The sequence below is a fragment of the Rhincodon typus genome, chromosome 7 (genome assembly GCF_021869965.1).
Source record: "Rhincodon typus isolate 14 chromosome 7, sRhiTyp1.1, whole genome shotgun sequence".
Taxonomy (NCBI): domain Eukaryota; kingdom Metazoa; phylum Chordata; class Chondrichthyes; order Orectolobiformes; family Rhincodontidae; genus Rhincodon; species Rhincodon typus.
Genome location: NC_063338.1, coordinates 97,176,468 through 97,193,634, shown reverse-complemented (window position 1 = coordinate 97,193,634; position 17,167 = coordinate 97,176,468). Strand labels below are relative to the sequence as shown.

The window sequence follows — 17,167 nt, the reverse complement described above, 5'->3', positions numbered from 1 at the left end:
CTTTCCTGCTCCTCTGATGCTGCTTGGCCTGCTGTGTTCATCCAGCTCTATACCTTGTTATCTCAGATTCTCCAGCATCTGCAGTTCCTACTATCTTAAGACGTGAGAAAAACTTTTTCACACAGTGAATGGTTAGGGTGTGTAATGCACTGCCTGGAAATATGGTGCAGGCAGGTTCAACTGAAGTATTTAAGAGGGACTTTGGATGGTTATTTGGATAGAAAGTGCAAGGCTATGGGGAATGGCACTATGTCACAATGCTTATTTGGAGAGCCAATGATGGGCTGATTGGCCTCCTTCTGCACCATAACACTCCTATGATCCCAGAAAGCAAGTCCCAGAGCTTCAGTCTGCCACTGAGGCCCACTCCAAATACATCCTCGTCAATATCACACCTCTGAGCTCCCCCAACATGTGGTTAGTGACCTCAGCGAAGTTGCCCTCTCTCCCTACAGCTCTGAGGCCAAATGTCATACTCAATCTCCTGTCGTGGCTCAGTGATGAGAATGCAGTGGTGATGAAGAATGAAAACTCTGGGGCCTTTGATTTTATCAGTTTCTACACTCTCCAAGTCATGAGTTTGCACATAGAGACCACCACACGCACAGTGCACTTGGCCCAGGGATGATGTGGCTGGATGGCCAAAAAGTTTCTTGATGCACAAACAAATACAACCATTTTTTAACTTCTCAGCCACTCGCCCAACAAAGTAATGATCAAAAGCTACCATAAAAGGCTAGATAATGCAGGAAAATCATTTCTGAAGGCATTGGGAGAGCAGCCCATGTGTTATGTAAATGTTTGGAACATATTTTGGAGTTCAGTCTTTTGATTTAGTGAAGGCAGCGAGTTTGGCAACAAGTGCAGAAGAAAAATAAATTGTCGGCTCTGAATTACTGCCCTGGACAATATTAACACTCTCAGCAGCTGGATACAACTTGCAGTTTGTGAATCTCTGTCCGAGAATTTGGTATTCATTGTCAAGCGGGCAAAGTTCTCCTGGACAATATGAGTTTAGCCCTGAATGTAGATATAAAGTGGTAAGGAACAGACAATGGCTTCTTATTTATGTTTCTCACTCATCACTCGACAGCCTTGTGTAGCTCTTCCTCTGCCAAAACTTCCATCATTGGAGAAAGCAAACACAGGGGACAGGCAGAGGCCACTCAGACCTTTACTACCGTGCTGTCATTCCTTGGCTGATCTATGACCCAGCTCCACATCTCTGCCTTGGTCCCACATCCCTCCTGATAACCTCACGCAGTGAGACACACAACCTCAACCTCGGGCTGGATATTCCTCCCCTGCCCCTAACCCTAACCTTCACCCAAAAGCCTAAGAAATGGGCAATAAATATTGGCCTGACCTGTGACATCCACATCCTTTCAGTGAATTTTAAGAAAAGCCAATCTGGCTTCCTGTGGAACAGAGAGGTTCACATTGTCATCGTGGGCATGTCACTCCTCTCTGTCGCTCCATGAATCTCCGAACACTGAGCTTCACCAGCTGTGAGAAGGATAAAAGCTAAACAGTCTGTGGGCAGCACAGAGCCTGAGCTGCATTGCATATCGCTGCAGAAACAGGTGCCTTGGTGAAGCTTCCCATTCGGGACACTCCAGGTCACTTGAGAGAGCTGCATTGCAAACCTAGCTACAATTTCAACAGCATGAGAAATGGATGCTGATTGGTTGGCTAGTCACCAGTGATTTGTCAGTGTTGTTGTCATGAAGAATGCACAAGTGAACAATGGTCCCCCAACACCTCTGTGTAATGATAAAGACACAATATCGGGCATGGTTTTCTGCAGAGTTCAGGACCCAGCATATGAGTACATGAAATATCCAACAAGTAAACATGAGCTGTACTGCCAGCATGATTAACAATTGTAAACTACTGTGTGTGTAGTTTCTCAACACTTACCATGATATCAAACTCCACTCAAAAGACTAGAAGCAATTATCCACATGGACACTAACATGCAGTGCAGGATAGTCAGTGCTGAGGGAGTGCCGCACTGTCGGAAAGATCAGTATTGAGGGAGTGCCGCATTGTCAGAGGGTCAGTGCTGAGGGAGTGCCGCATTGTCGGAGGGTCAGTGCTGAGGGAGCGCCGCACTGTCGGAGGGTCAGTGCTGAGGGAGCGCCGCACTGTCGGAGGGTCAGTGCTGAGGGAGCGCCGCCTGTCGGAGGGTCAGTGCTGAGGGAGCGTCGCACTGTCAGAGGGTCAGTGCTGAGGGAGTGTCGCACTGTCGGAGGGTCAGTTCTGAGGGAGTGCTGCACTGTCGGAGGGTCAGTACTGAGGGAGTGCCGCACTGTCTGAGGGTCAGTGCTGAGGGAGCGCTGCACTGTCGGAGGGTCAGTACTGAGGGAGTGCCGCACTGTCGGAGGGTCAGTGCCGACGAACCGCTCCAGTGACACAAAGGCCTACAGCAGAGAAACCAGGCCCTTTGGCCCATTGTATCTGCACTGGTCAAAAACAACCACCTCACTGTTCTCTAATCCCATTTCCCAGCATATGGCCCATAGCCTTGACATTGCAAGTTCACATCTAAATCCTTCTTCAATGTGATGAGATTTCCTGCCTCTCCCACCATTACAGGCAGTGAGGTCCAGACTCCCACCACCCTCTGGGTGAAAAAAAATCCTTGCAGCCTCTCTAAACCTCGCCCCTTCCCTTAAACCTATGTCCCCCGGTCACTGATCCCTCCACTAAGGGGAAAGGTTTCTTCCTGCCTACCATGTATATGCCCCTCATCATTTTATACATGTCAGTCATGTCATCTCTCAATCTCCTCTGCTCTGAGGAAAACAATTCCATTCTGTCCAATCTCTCTCCATTACTGAAACTCTCCAGCCCAGGCAACATCCTGGTGAATCTCAGAGCAGTGCCAATTATTGCTGCCGAGGATGGTGTTGAAATAGTGTCTAACCAGAGGGGAGAATCAATCGCTGGATGGTCTGACTCTTGCACTGTACAACAATCAGCATTAAAGAGCTTATCTTGCCCAGAACAATGAAACCATCGAGCAGATAGAGCTGGGTAACTCGATGCATTGGACAACTCACAGCATCGAAAAAGAATCTGCACCTTAAGGGCTGCAGTGGTTCAAGAAGGCAGCTTACCCCCACCTTCTCAAGGGGGTAACTAGGGACACGGCAATAAATGCTGGGCCCAGCCAGCGACACCCACATCCCAAGATTGAATTGAAAGAGAAAGAATGGACGGCTAAGACTCTGCTTCCCAAAGTGGAGCTGCACTTGTTAGAAAACACAAGACAGACAGAAAAATAATAACTGTCTGTGCCGAGGTGTGACTCATAACAGCAGAGGGCAAATGAGGCAGAGAATCAGGATGGAATAGGGGTTGATATGGAGATGAAGGAAAGGAAAGGGAATGATGGACACAGGCAGAAGGGGAAATGAGGAGGGGGTTCAGTGTTGATACGGTCCCCTTGTAGACAGTTTTGACCCATGACGGATGATGTGTGGGACATGTGACCAAGCTGCCATTGACTCGAAGATAACAGGAACAGTGCTGGAAAGGAAGGGTCAGAGAAGAGACAATTACAGTTTGAAGCGATGAAAAAGATCGAGGTTTGATGTAAACTCACCAAAGGCAGGCATGGTCCCCAGACATATCCGAACTGCTTGCTTAGTATCTGCCACCCACTGACCTCAGGCTGACACTTTCCCGCCAGACATTGGCGTGGGATTTATTTGCTGGCCTCACACAATATCTTTCTGCTTCACTCAGACAAGAACAGGATCTCATTCTGAGAGACCTTGTAGGAGATCTGACTGCACTGAGAGGTAAACACTAGGCCAGGCACTGCAAGATCTCGCTGCTTTATCTTAACTACATGCCCCTGCGGGCTTGATTGGGCATATTTTACATTCTTCCTCTTCTGTTTGCTGAAACGTGCCCAAGATATTTCTGCTTACATCTGTGCTTTGTACAATGTCCCATACTTTAAGAAATATAACAAGTAGCTTTCACCAACGATTATCCAACAAATTTACATAATCCTAAAGGATCCAAACCTCTTCCCATTCCCTTGCACTGTACAAAATCCCAATTGAAAAGCCTCTTCCCGTTCACTACCACCCTACACATTCCCAATGGAGCCAAACCCCTTCCCATTCACTTCTACTCTCCACAATCCCAATGGACCCAATCGCCTTCCCAATCACTTCCACTCTCCACATGCCCAATGGAGCCAAATCCCTTCCCATACACTCCCACTCTCCACAATCCCAAAGGAGCCAAACCCCTTCCCATACACTCCCACTCTACACCATCCCAATGGACCCAAACCCCTTCCCATTCATTCTTACTCTACACCATCCCAATGGACCCAAACCTCTTCCCATTCATTCCCACTCTACACAATCCCAATGGACCCAAACCTCTTCCCATTCACTCCCACTCTCCACAATCCCAATGGACCCAAACCCCTTCCCATTCACTCTGATTGTAACAATCCCCAATTCTTAACAGAGAACACTCTGAATGTAAAGCTGATGTGATCTCTTGGCTTCTTGAATTCATAGTGTGTTATCTCAAATCAGGCAGTAATCTAATCAGTTTGCAGCACAGCCTGTACTAAGTGTTTCCTGTTTCTGTTTGTGCTGAGAGACTGGATAAATGATTGAGACACTGCCAGGGCTTGCCATTACAAACTGGCTGGCTTCCTGCTCCTGCACTCTCCTCTTCCGCCTCTTCCAGTTCTATCGCCATTTCCTCACATTGGTCACCTCAGCAATTTCCACTTAGACCATGAGACTGTGGGAGTCTTCATGGAGGCAAATAGCATTCTCATATTCTGCCCTCCCTCTTGACACGTCAACTTTGCAATGGTTTTCACTGCAAGCAATCAGAATTAGAAACTTGCTGGGTTTTCAGAAGTATGACCTGCAGATGTATAAATTATTAGCAACCCATCCACCACCTTTAACATCCCCCTCCCTCCACCACCACCAACACTCAGTAGCAGCAGTGTGTACTATCTGCAAGATGCACTGCAGAAATTAACCAAAGATCCTCAGACTTGTACTTGGGAAAACCATCACCTTCAACCTCCTCTCCAAGTTAAATAGCTTCTTTATTTGGACCATTCTTTCATTATTGCTGGGTCAAAATCCTGGAACATTCACCTCACCGACTAAAGAGGAATGCACAGCACCACTTCCTCTTTTAGTCACTGTGTTAGGAATGCATACATTTATGGATGATGAGAATTGGAAAATCGACATGTTTGGACATAACTGAGTTGCAAATGTTTAATCACACATTTGTTTGGAACTGGGCAGTTAAGATGCTGTCAGGAGTCAGACGACACCAGGTTACAGTCCAACGGGTTTATTTGAAAACACAAGCTTTCGGAGTACAGCTCTTTCGACAGGTGGCGACATTCTGCCTGACGAAGGGGTTACAATCTGAAACTTGTGTTTTCAAATAAACCTGTTGGACTAAAACCTGGTGTTGTCTGATTTCTGACTTTGTCCACCCCAGTCCAACACCGGCACCTCCACATCATGAGTACCAGTTAAATGTTAAAATAGAGACTAGAAAAATTGGTCTTGACTAAAAAAAAGTAACTTTGGACAGAAGTTCAGCAAAGCTTTTAGAGAGTGCTAAGGGTGGAGTTTCATTGCTTTAATTATTGTCCTAACAGACCCAGAGAATCCTAATGGATTTATGCTGCTTTCTGATCAAATTTCAAAGGACTCCTGTTTCTCAGCTCAATCTGAAACCTAGTCTGATGATATTCCATTCTTCTGTGAATGTTAGCAATAAAATCTTATCAACAGATATTTACAGAAACTGTGAGAAACATCCCATTGTTGTCGCCCAAACTTGCCCCTTGACCTTCAGGGATACTAAATTTATTTTACCCTTTCGGCCTATATTTTCTCATCCATAAACACTCTTTAGCATGCTGGATATCTTTGTGCTGCCAGACCTGCTGGGTTTTTCCAGCAATTTCTATTTCTGATTCTTTGGGCAAACTGTCTGAGTGGGCAAATGCATTGCTGGTGCAGTGTAATGTGGATAAATGTGAGGTTGTCCTCTTTGACAATAAAAGTAGGAAGACAGGTTATTATTTGAATGGATGTAAATTGAGAGAAGGGAATGTTCATGAGAGCTGGATGTCCTTGTACACCAGTCACTGAGAGTAAGCATTGCAGGTTCATCAGGAGATGAAGAAGGGAAAAGGTATGTTGGCCTTCCTAGCGAGGGGATTCGAGTATGGGAGAAGGGGTGTCCCGCTGCAATTATCCACAGCATTGGTGGGATCACACCTGGAGTATTGTGTGTGGTTTCGGTCTCCTTTTCTGAGGAAGGATGTTCTTGTTGTAGAGGGAGTGCAGCAAAGGTTTATCAGACTGATTGCTGGGATGGCAAGACTGATGTAAAAGGACAGATTGAGTCGGTTAGGATTGTATTCACTGGAGTTTCGAAGAATGAGGGGCGGGATCTCATAGAAACCTATAAAATTCTAACAGGACTAGACAGGGTAAATGCAGGAAGAATGTTCCTGATGTTAAGGGAATCCACAACCAGGGGTCACAGTCTAAGGATATGGGCAAACCTTTCAGGACTGAGGTGAGGTGAAATTTCTTCATGCAGAGCGTGAGGAGCCTGTGGAATTCTCTGCCACAGAATCTGGTTGAGGCCAAAACATTGTGTTTTCAAGAAAGAGATAGATCTAGCTTTTGTGGCTAAAGTCATTTGCTTGGTGGGGAGGGATTATGATATTGAGCCTGATGATCAGCCATGATCATAATGAATGGCGAAGCAGGCTCGGGGGCTGAATGGCCTACTCCTGCTCCTATTTCCTATGTCTCTATGTTTCAGGAGAAACCAAATGAAAGTGGTACTGTTTTATAGATTCATGCGATAGGGAAGGCATTGGCAAGTCCCATGTTTAATGCCCATTCCTCATTAACCTCAGCCGGCTGCTGATAAGCCATCTTCTTAAATAAAAACATATGCACATACAAAATAGGAGCAGGCCATTCAGCCCATCAAGTCTGCTCCACCATTCAAAAAGATCATGGTTGATCTTGTATCTCAAGTCCATTTTTCCAGATGATTCCACATCTTTGGGTATCCAAAGCTCGATTGATTTCTGTCTTCAATAGATTCAATGATGGAATCACCATGACCCTTTGGCATAGCGAATTCCAAAGACATCTGAGTGAAGGCGTCTCAGTCCTAAATCTCAGTCCCTTATTCTGAGTCTATCACCTCTTGATCTAGACTCTCAGTGAGGGGAAACATCCTTTCAATATCTAACCTACCAAACACCTCGAGAATGTTACACCTTTCGTTAACGCCACTGTTTATTGTTCGAAGTTCCCAGTGAGTGATGCATTTGGGCATTTTAGAAAGCAGTAAAAGCTCAACATTCTCGTGAGTCTGAAGTCACACACAGGAAAACTAAAGATTACATCATTTAAAGCAGTTTAATCCAATCAGGGTTTTTAATTAGAATTGATATTTTCTTTGCATTCCAGATTTTGTTAATTGAATTTCAATTCTCCAGCTGCTATGCTATTCTCATTAGGGTTGGCTCAGTGGTTAGCACTGCTGCCTCACAGCGCGAGGGACCTGGGTTCGATTCCACTCTCGGGCGACTGTCGGTGTGGAGTTTGCACATTCTTCCCGTGTCTGCGTGGGTTTCCTCCAGGTGCTCTGGTTTCCTCCTACAGTCCAAAGATGTGCAGGCTAGGTGAATTGGCCATGCTAAGTTGCCCATAGTGTTCAGGGATGTGTAGATTAGGTGGGTTTATAGAGGGATGGGTCTGGAAGGGATGCTCTGAGGGTCGGTGTGGACTTGTTGGTCTGAAGGGCCTGTTTCCACACTGCAGGGATTCTATGATCTCCTGACTGTGAATTATTAGTCTAGATCTCAGGATTTTCAGCAACCTAACAGCTACATTGCTACTCTCTATTCTTGAGAACAATGCAGCATGGATAATAACGAACAAAAACGGAAATTTCTGGAAAAACTCAGCAGGTCTGGCAGCATCTGTGGACAGAAAGCAGAGTTAATGTTTCAGATCCAGTGACCCTTCCTCAGAATGCTGAATGACTGTTAAACATGCAAGCAATGCATACATCCTGAGATTGAATATTGAAATGCAAAGCTGCCTCTCCAGTGGTTCAGATTCAATTAAAAACAAGACTTGGCAATGTATACACGGATTGGTCATAGCAATAACTCATGAGCAACTTCAACAAGGAGTACTCAGAATGATCAGATACCAGGACACTATAAAAAGGAAGCATCCACTCCCATTAATCTTCTCAGTAAAAGAAGTATGTTCTGAGTCCAAAATAGCCATCTCCAGCCTCTATCTTTCTCAATCCTGACACACACAGTCAGCAAAACCAAGTTCCCTATAGACTGGGTGTTTCAGGGTTGGCTACATGGGAAACTGGCGAATCTATGCATTGACAGTGAGTGGGACAGCTGTGATATTTTTCACTCAGCTAGCTAAGAGTGACCAGGAAGAGATCGGTCTCTTCAGATTTTCGACAGTGCAGTTGGATGCACAACTGGACTCTGTACTGTGCGTGTGAAAGCGAACAGTTTGATTCACTGGGCCAACCGAACTGACTTCTCTTCCGGCCTCTGACCTGACATACTGTCTCCCAACAACGTCATCCAGAAATAAAGCAGCAATTTCCACATGCAGTTTTAACAATGCTCCCCACACTAGCCTCTCTCCCAACCTCTCCATTCTCACTGAGTTTTCAATTCTTTTGTCTGGGGCACCCCTGCCTGCATGAGCAAACATTCCGTCCAGCTCCGTTACAAAGGGTGAAACTGTTGGCTGTATCACCACCACACACCCCACTCCTTCTCCCTGGTGACAGTCTGAGGCCAAACCAGACTGTTTGCAATGTGACTTTTGACTGTTACATGTGTTTCTGACCATATGTCAATAATAAGGGTCAATAATTAGTGGCATTTTTGTTAAAGATAAACACAGGAGGTTTAGAGGCGATTTGAGGAAAACGTTTTTCACGCGGAGGGTGGTGGGAATTTGGAATGCACTGTGTGGGAGTACTTTAAAAAGTACTTGGCTGAGCACTTGAAATGTCATAACATTCAAAGCTATGGTCTAGTGTGGGAAAGTGTGACTAGTGTAGGTAATAATACGGTGAGGCTGTTGACTTGCTCACCATAGTAATATAGTTTTAGTGGTACAGACTAATGGATGGGCCGAAGGGCCTCTTCTGCACTGTATGATTTTATGGTTGACATGCCCATGCCATTGCTGTGACCACCAGTTTCGAACCTTATTACAATGTTCCACCGCACCTCGATTCCAGCTCATCTGCTGCTGCTTCCCATTCCCTGTCTTTGTTACATTAGTTATTCCAATGCACTCCCATCTACTCAATCACATTCCATAAAATGAGGTAATGGCTTAGTGGTATGGTTGCTAGATTGTTAATCCAGAGACCCAGTTAATGTTTCGGGGATCCAGGTTCAAATCCCACCACAGCAGATGATGGAATTTGAATTCAATTAAAAAAAATCTGGCATTAAAGTCTAATAGTGACCATGAATCCATTATCGACTGTCAGGAAAAACCCCACCTAGTTCACTGATGCCCTTTAGGGAAGGAAGCCACCATCCTTAGCTGGTCTTACATGATTCCAGACCCAGAGCAATGTGATTGACTCTTAGTTGCCTTCTGGGCAATTAGGGAAGGGCAATAAATGCAGGTCTGGCCAGCAATGCCCTCATCCTCACAGACATAAACAAAATGAAACCTTCCAAGCCACTTCTGCCTGTGTCCTTAATCAGGATGTGAACATATTGGAGGTGGGTCAGAGGAGATTTAGTGGATTGATTTGATTTATTCACATATATCTAGATACAGTTTTTTTTTTATTTTCTTTATTCGTTCACAGGAGGAAGGCATCACTGGCTAGGCAGCACTTATTGCCCAGAGGGCAGTTAAGAGTCAACCACATTACTGTGGGTCTGGAGTCACATGTAGGCCAGACCAGGTAAGGATGGCAGTTTCCTTCATTAGTGAATCATATGGGTTTTTCCAAAAGTTGATAATAGATTCACAGTCATCACTAGATTCTTAATTCCAGATTTTGATTGAATTCAAATTTCACCATCAACCGTGCTGGGATTTGAACCCAGGTCCCCATAATGTTATCTGGTCTCTGGATTAACAGTGCAGTGATAAGACCATTAGGCCATCACCTACCCAACTTGAAAAGTATTGTTTTCATGCTATCTAGACAAATCATACCTTACATAAATACATCAGGTAATAGAGCAGAATGCAGAATATAGTGTTACAGCTACAGGGAAGGTGCAGAGAAAGATCAACTCTAATACTTGAGAGGTCTGTTCATAAATCTGATAATGAGTGGACTGTCTAATGGGGAAAGGATGGACAGACTGGGCTTGTTTCTGCTGGAGTTTAGCAGAGTGAGGGGTGATTTGATTGAAGTGTATCAGATCCTGAATGGTCTTCAAAAGGTGGATGGGGAAAGGGTGTTTCCGTTTGTGGGAGGGTCGAGAACTGGGGGCACATTTTTAAAATTAGGAGTCGTAATTTAAGAACAGAGATGAAGATGGTTCTTTTCTCTCAGAGAATTTGGAGCTGTCTGTCTCTGGGAGGGGATCATTTCATATTTTTAAGAAGGAGGTGGATCTTGGGCAGGGGGATAAAAGGTTAGCAGGGGAATTTGGAAATATGGTATTTGAAAGAGAAATGAGATCTTATTGAGTGGCAGAGCAGGCTCGAGGAGCCTAATGGCCTAATCCTGCTCCTATTTTGTAAATTCAGATGATCATAACTCACACCAAGTTCCTTCAGCCCTAGTGCTCGCTAACGTACACTGAATCCCAGTTAAACAACACCCAAATTATTACATTTTCATCAATCTTTTCCCCTTCCCTATTGCTGCAGTCTCCAATACCTGCAAACCCTCTGGGATATCTGTGCTCCTCTCATTTTGGCCCCTTAAGGATTCCCGATTTTAGGTGGCTGTGCCTAAACTCTGGAGTTCCTTTGTGACACATCATGGTAGCTCTCTTCTATGGTTGAAGATGTTCTTTAGAACCTACCACTTTGGCCAAGCTTTTAGACATCAAAAAGTCAGTACACAGGCTCAACAAATAGTTTGAAAGGCAAATAGAACACTTGTATTGATTGGAAGAGGAATCAACTCGAAGTTTTACTGAATTTAAAGTTTTAGCAAAGATCTGTAGCTCGGATTGTGGGTGAGGTTGTTGACTTGTTCGCTGAGCTGGCTTGTTCTCGTTCAGACGTTTTGTCACCATGGTAGGTGACATCATCAGTGGAGCCTCCAATGAAGCAATATTATTCTACTCTGCTTGGAATTTATTTTGTTTGGTCCATTATGGTGAGTACTGTCATTTCTGGTTTTGATCTGGTATGGGTTTGTATATGGGGTCCCATTCTATATGTTTGTGGATTGCATTACGGGTGGAGAACCATGCTTCTAGGAATTCCCGTGCATGTCTATGTTTGGCTTGGGCTACTATGGTTATCTTGTCCCAGTTAAACTGATAGCCTTCATTGTCTGAATGTACCAATATTAAGGAGAGTTCGTTGTGCCATTTTGCTGCCAGCTGATGTTTGTGTATTCTGATGGCCAGTTTCCTTCCTGTCTGTCCTATGTAATGTTTGTGGCAGTCGTTGCACGGCATTTTGTAAACCTCAATGGTTCTGCATGTTGTGGAAATGGGGTCTTTAATCCTTGTAAGTGTTTTTCGTAGAGTGGCTGTGGGCTTGTGGGCCACCATGATTCCTAGTGGTCCCAGGAGTCTCGTTGTCAGTTCCGATATGTTCTTGATGTAGGGCAGTGTGGCCAGTTTGTTAGGGCATACTGTGTCCTCCTGTTGTTGTTCGTTCATGGTGCACCTGCCCCAGGCCACAATTCTCAGATGATGATGCTTTTGACTAAATCTGGGATCACCTTCATAATTGATTGTAGTTTGGGGAGAACTGAAATTCCAGCACAGCGCAAGCAAGCAAGGTGATTGGAGTACGTCAGACATGCATCTTCCCCATTAATTACCTTACAGCTTGCCTTGTCGAGTAACATTCACCAGTCACTAACACTAAATCCCCAGTACATGGAACATTTAAGTGATTACATTTTGTTTGCTTTAGCTCAATGAAAGTGCTGTTGTCTCCAAGTTGTAAAATTTTTAGGATAAGCTGGGATATACTGCTGGGAAGGCAGAGTGTATGTAGGGGACTCAGAGAGGTGTCAAGGCCAGTTGGATAGCTGTTTGCTAGCAGAACTCAGGAGGAAATTTCTGGCAGTAGTAGGCAGCAAAGTGTTGGAATCAGGATTCAGAAGTAGTCCTGGGGAGATGAAAAAGTAGGAAATCAACTGACTGTGTGTTTGGGAAAGTGAGAGGGCTTAGAAGAAGCCAAGAAGCGTTAGTGGGGTAACAGTCTGTGGAATTTGCTGTGTAAGGGCTTTACGACCATGCAGCAACTACACAATGATGTCAGAGAGTTGCGCTGCTGAGTATAAATATTATATTGTGGGTGGAGTTAGAGAGAACGGAAGAGTGAAAAGCGAAGACCACATACAAAACAGTCTTCATAATTGGGAAGATCAGAGCCTGAGATATTTCCAATTACGATGTATAGTCATCATGAGTATGAGTATACAATAAACAGTGCTCCAAAGGAACCCAAGCCTGAAGAGGGTACTCGTCCTTGCCTTCTCCTCAACCGATCTATCTCATAAAACCATAAGATGTAGGAACAGAAGTAGACCATTCAGCCCATCAAGTCTGCTTCACTGATCTGATAATCCTCAACTCCACTTTCCTGCCATTTCACCAGAACCCAAGATTCCCTTCCTGATTAAAAAATGTCTATCTCGGCCTTAAATAGACTTAATGACCCAGCCTCGACAGCCCTCTGCGGTAAAGAATTCTACAGATTTGCTCCCCTCTGAGAGTATATGAAAGAAATTGCAAACTCAAACTCCTAGATACAGGAATAAAAATGACAGGATGAGAGAGAATCCTCTTCCACCTAGTATCATGGAGGCTGGATCATTGAGGATATTCAAGACTGAGTCAGACAAATTGTTGATTGACAATGGAGTCAAGGGTTTTGAGGGGCAAACAGGAAAGTGGACCTGAAGCCATAATCAGATCTGTCATGGTCATAGGTATGGAGGGACAGGCTTATTGGCCTAAACAGTCAATTCCTGCTCCTAACTCTTATGTTCATCTGAGCTCATCGTTCCTCCTGTAACTCAGTGTCACATTTTGTTTTACAATTGGTTCTGTGATGCACCTTGCATCCTTTTACTACAGTAAAGGTGTTGTGTACATGCAAACTACTGTTGAGTTATTGATGATACAATGTAATGAATGTGGAGGGGAGCTTGCTCCGTGGGGATTCTGTAGAAGGGGATGTAGTCCAGTATGATTCTAAAGAGTGTATTGTATTAGAAGGTGTTCGGATAGCAGGATTCTCTACTTTGGGAGTGATGGGGAGGGGCTTTGATCCATTGGGATTCTGTACAGTGGAGTGAAAAAGACAGAGTTTGATCCATTGTGACCAAACGTGATGTTCAGTATTAAAGTTGGGAGCACTGGTATAGATGAGATGGAGGAGGATATTCCTGCAGCATTCCAATGGCTCAGTACACAATGCTTTTTTAAAAATTCACTCATGGGACATGGGCATCACTGGCTGGGCCCAGCATTTATTGCCTGTCCCTAGTTGCCCCTTGAGAAGGTGGGGGTGAGCTGCCTTCTTGAACCACTGCAGTCCATACACTGCGTGTAGACACACAATGTCCTTAGGGGCAAAATTCCAGGATTTTGTCCCAGGCAAAATTCCAGGATTTTGTCCCAGTGACACTGAAGGAAAGGCAATATATTTCCAAGTCAGGCTGGTGAGTGGCTTGGAGGGGAATTTGCAGGGGGTGGTGTTCCCATGTATCTGCTGCCCTTGTCCTTCTAGATGGAAGTGGTTGTGGGTTTGGAAGGTGCTGTCTGAGGATCTTTGGTGAGTTTCTGCAGTGCATCTTGTAAATAGTACACACTGCTGCTACTGAGCGTCGGTGGTGGAGGGAGGGGATGTTTGTGGATGTGGTGCCAATCAAGCGGCTGCTTTGTCCTGGATGGTGTTAAGCTTCTTGAGTGTTGTTGGCGCTGTGCCCATCCAGGGAAGACTGCACTGTAATTGAGAGGAGGGTCCACCCCTGCAAGTTTCAGAGATGCCAACTACAATCCCAGTGATCATCGCCCTCAGAGCCAGTCGTACAAGTAGAATCTCAGCAAGGATCACATCAGCAGGGAACACCATCGGCACACCATAGCCACCAAGAACAGGAACAAGAAATTCAGGAGAAACATCTTCAGCCAAACATTGTGAGAATGTCGGACTTTGTACCGGTCGGAGTGGGTGAGGTGAATAATTAGAGCAACAGTGAAGAGGAAGGTGGTTAAGCCAATGAGGGAGCAGGGACTTACAGGGGCAAGTGATAGATTTCAAACAGGAGAATTCAATTGGAACATAAATCAGCATGGACTAGTCGGGCCAAATGGCATGTTTCTGAGCTGTTTATCCTGTGATGGGCATATACAACATCAATGCTGCCCTGACAGAAATGGGCTAAACACAACAGGCTCAGAGATAGTAGGAACTGCAGATGCTGGAGAATCTGAGATAACAAGGTGTAGAGCTGGATGAACACAGCAGGCCAAGCAGCATCAGAGGAGCAGGAAGGCTGACATTTCGGGTCTGGACACTTCTTCAGAAATGGGGCCATTTTTGAAGAAGGGTCTAGACCTGAAACGTCAGCCTTCCTGCTCCTCTGATGCTGCTTGGCCTGCTGTGTTCATCCAGCTCTACACTTTGTTATCTCTAAACACAATGGGGTCTCCTTGGTAAATGTAATTATACAGCCATAGCATCATACAGCACTGAAACAGACCCTTCGGTCCAACTCATTCACAACTGGCACACATCCCACTCTGCTCTAGTCCCAATGCCAGCATTTGGCCCATATCCCTCTAAACCCTTCCTATCCATATACCCATCCAGATGTCTTTTAAATGTTGTAATTGTACCAGCCTCCACCACTTCCTCTGGCAGCTCATTCCATACACGCACCACCCTCTGTGTGAAAAAGTTGCCCCTATGTGATCTGACCTTCCTGACCAGAGTACTGTGCGGAAGCTCGTTGAATACTTCGCTGAAGTCCATATAGCCAACACGTTCTGTTCTGCCTACATCAATGCTCTTTGTCACCTCTTCAAAAAATTCAATCAAGTTTGCAAGGCACAACTTCCCTCACACAAAGCCATGCTGACTACCCCTAATCAGTCCTTGCCTTTCCAAATGCATGTAAATCCTGGCCCTCGGAATCCCCTCCAACAATTTACCCATCACTGACATAAGGCTAAATAAAAACAGAAAGAACTACAGATGCTGTAAATCAGAAACAAAAACAGAAGTTGCTGGAAAAGCTCAGCAGATCTGGCAGCATCTGTGAAGAGAAATCAGAGTTAACATTTTGGGTCCAGTGACCCTTCCTGAGTTCCAGAGTTCTGAGGAAGGGTCACCGGACCTGAAATGTTAACTCTAATTTCTTTTCACTGACATAATGCTCACTGGTTTTTAATTCCCTGGTTTCTCCTGACAACTTTTCTTAAAATATGGCACAACATTAGCCATCCTTCGTCTTCTGGTACCTCACTGATGGCAGTTGATGAAACAAATATCTCAACAAGGAGTCCAGTAATTTCTTCCCTAGCTTCCGATAATGTTCTGGGAAACATCTAATCAGGTCTTGGGGATTTATCTATCTTTATGCATTTCAAGACCTCGAGCACCTCCACTTCTGTAAGACATTACTACTTATTTCCCCAACTTCCCTCGCTTCCATGACCTTCTCTAAAATGAATACTGGTGCAAAATATTTGTTTAAGTATCTCACCTATCTCTCGTGATTCCACATTTACACGACATCATTGATCTTTAAGGGGCACTATTCTCTCCTTAGTTACTCTTCTATCCTTAATCTACTTATAATCATAGAATCACTACAGTGTGGAAACAGGCCATTTGGCCCATCAAGTCCACACCAACCCTCCAAAGAGCATTCCACCAAGACCCACACACCTACCCTATTCCTGGTAATCCTGGATTTCCAATGGTTAATCCATCCAGCCTGCACATCCTTGGACACTATGGGCAATTTAGCAGAATCTATTGTAGAATCTCTTTGGATTCTCCTTAACCCCAATTGCCAAAGCTATCTCATGTCCCCTTTTTTGTTCTTCTGATTTCCCTCTTAAGTAAACTCCTACTGCTGTTATACTCCTCCAGGGATTCACTCGATCCCAGCTATCTACACCCGACATATGCCTCCTTCATTTTTTTGAACAGAACCACAATTTCTCTGGTCAACAGCATTCTCGAGCTTAGAGAGGGAGAGGAGAAACACACAGAGAAGGTGCAGCTGTATGCAGACTGCCCTTACCGTTGATGACATGAAAACTGGGGAATGAAGATCGAATCTGTCCAGCATCTGGCTTCATCTTTAATTTCTTCAAATGGGAAGTATGGGCATCACTGGGAAGGAAACAGTGTCTTGCCCGTCGTAATGCTCAGGCAGTGACTGTTAACTCATCGACAATGATCAAATCCAGGACCCATTTACATTCCTGAACACACTCCTCCACTTGTTGATATCCTTTATCAAACATTCGGGATGTGTCTAGACCGATCCGCTTTATCACAGAAAGGGATCACGGTGTCGGAGAGAAAGTTCACACAACAGCATCCAAAGTAATCACAAAACATCCCCAGGACAGGAGCCAGAGCAGTGAAATCAAAAGTAAATATTGCTCGGCACAATTTCCACACACCGTCCCCGTTAAACACTCCCAGGACAGGGACAGCACAGGGTTAGATACAGAGTAAAGCTCTCTCTACACTGACCCCATCAAACACTCCCAGGACAGGGACAGAACGGGGTTAGATACAGAGTAAAGCTCTCTCTACACTGTCCCCATCAAACACTCCCAGGACAGGGACAGCACAGGGTTAGATACAGAGTAAAGCTCTCTCTACACTGACCCCATCAAACACTCCCAGGACAGGGACAG

General features: G+C 44.9%; 1 long non-coding RNA gene across 1 annotated transcript in view; it reads right to left on the bottom strand.

The window, feature by feature from the left end:
• The window catches only part of LOC125483443, a 58,981-nt gene extending 42,023 nt beyond the window's left edge, over positions 1 to 16,958 (bottom strand). Inside the window, exon 1 of the long non-coding RNA XR_007262397.1 lies at positions 16,540 to 16,958. This is a non-coding gene — a long non-coding RNA (uncharacterized LOC125483443). The remainder of the gene's footprint in view (positions 1 to 16,539) is intronic.
• Positions 16,959 to 17,167: the final 209 nt, after the last annotated feature.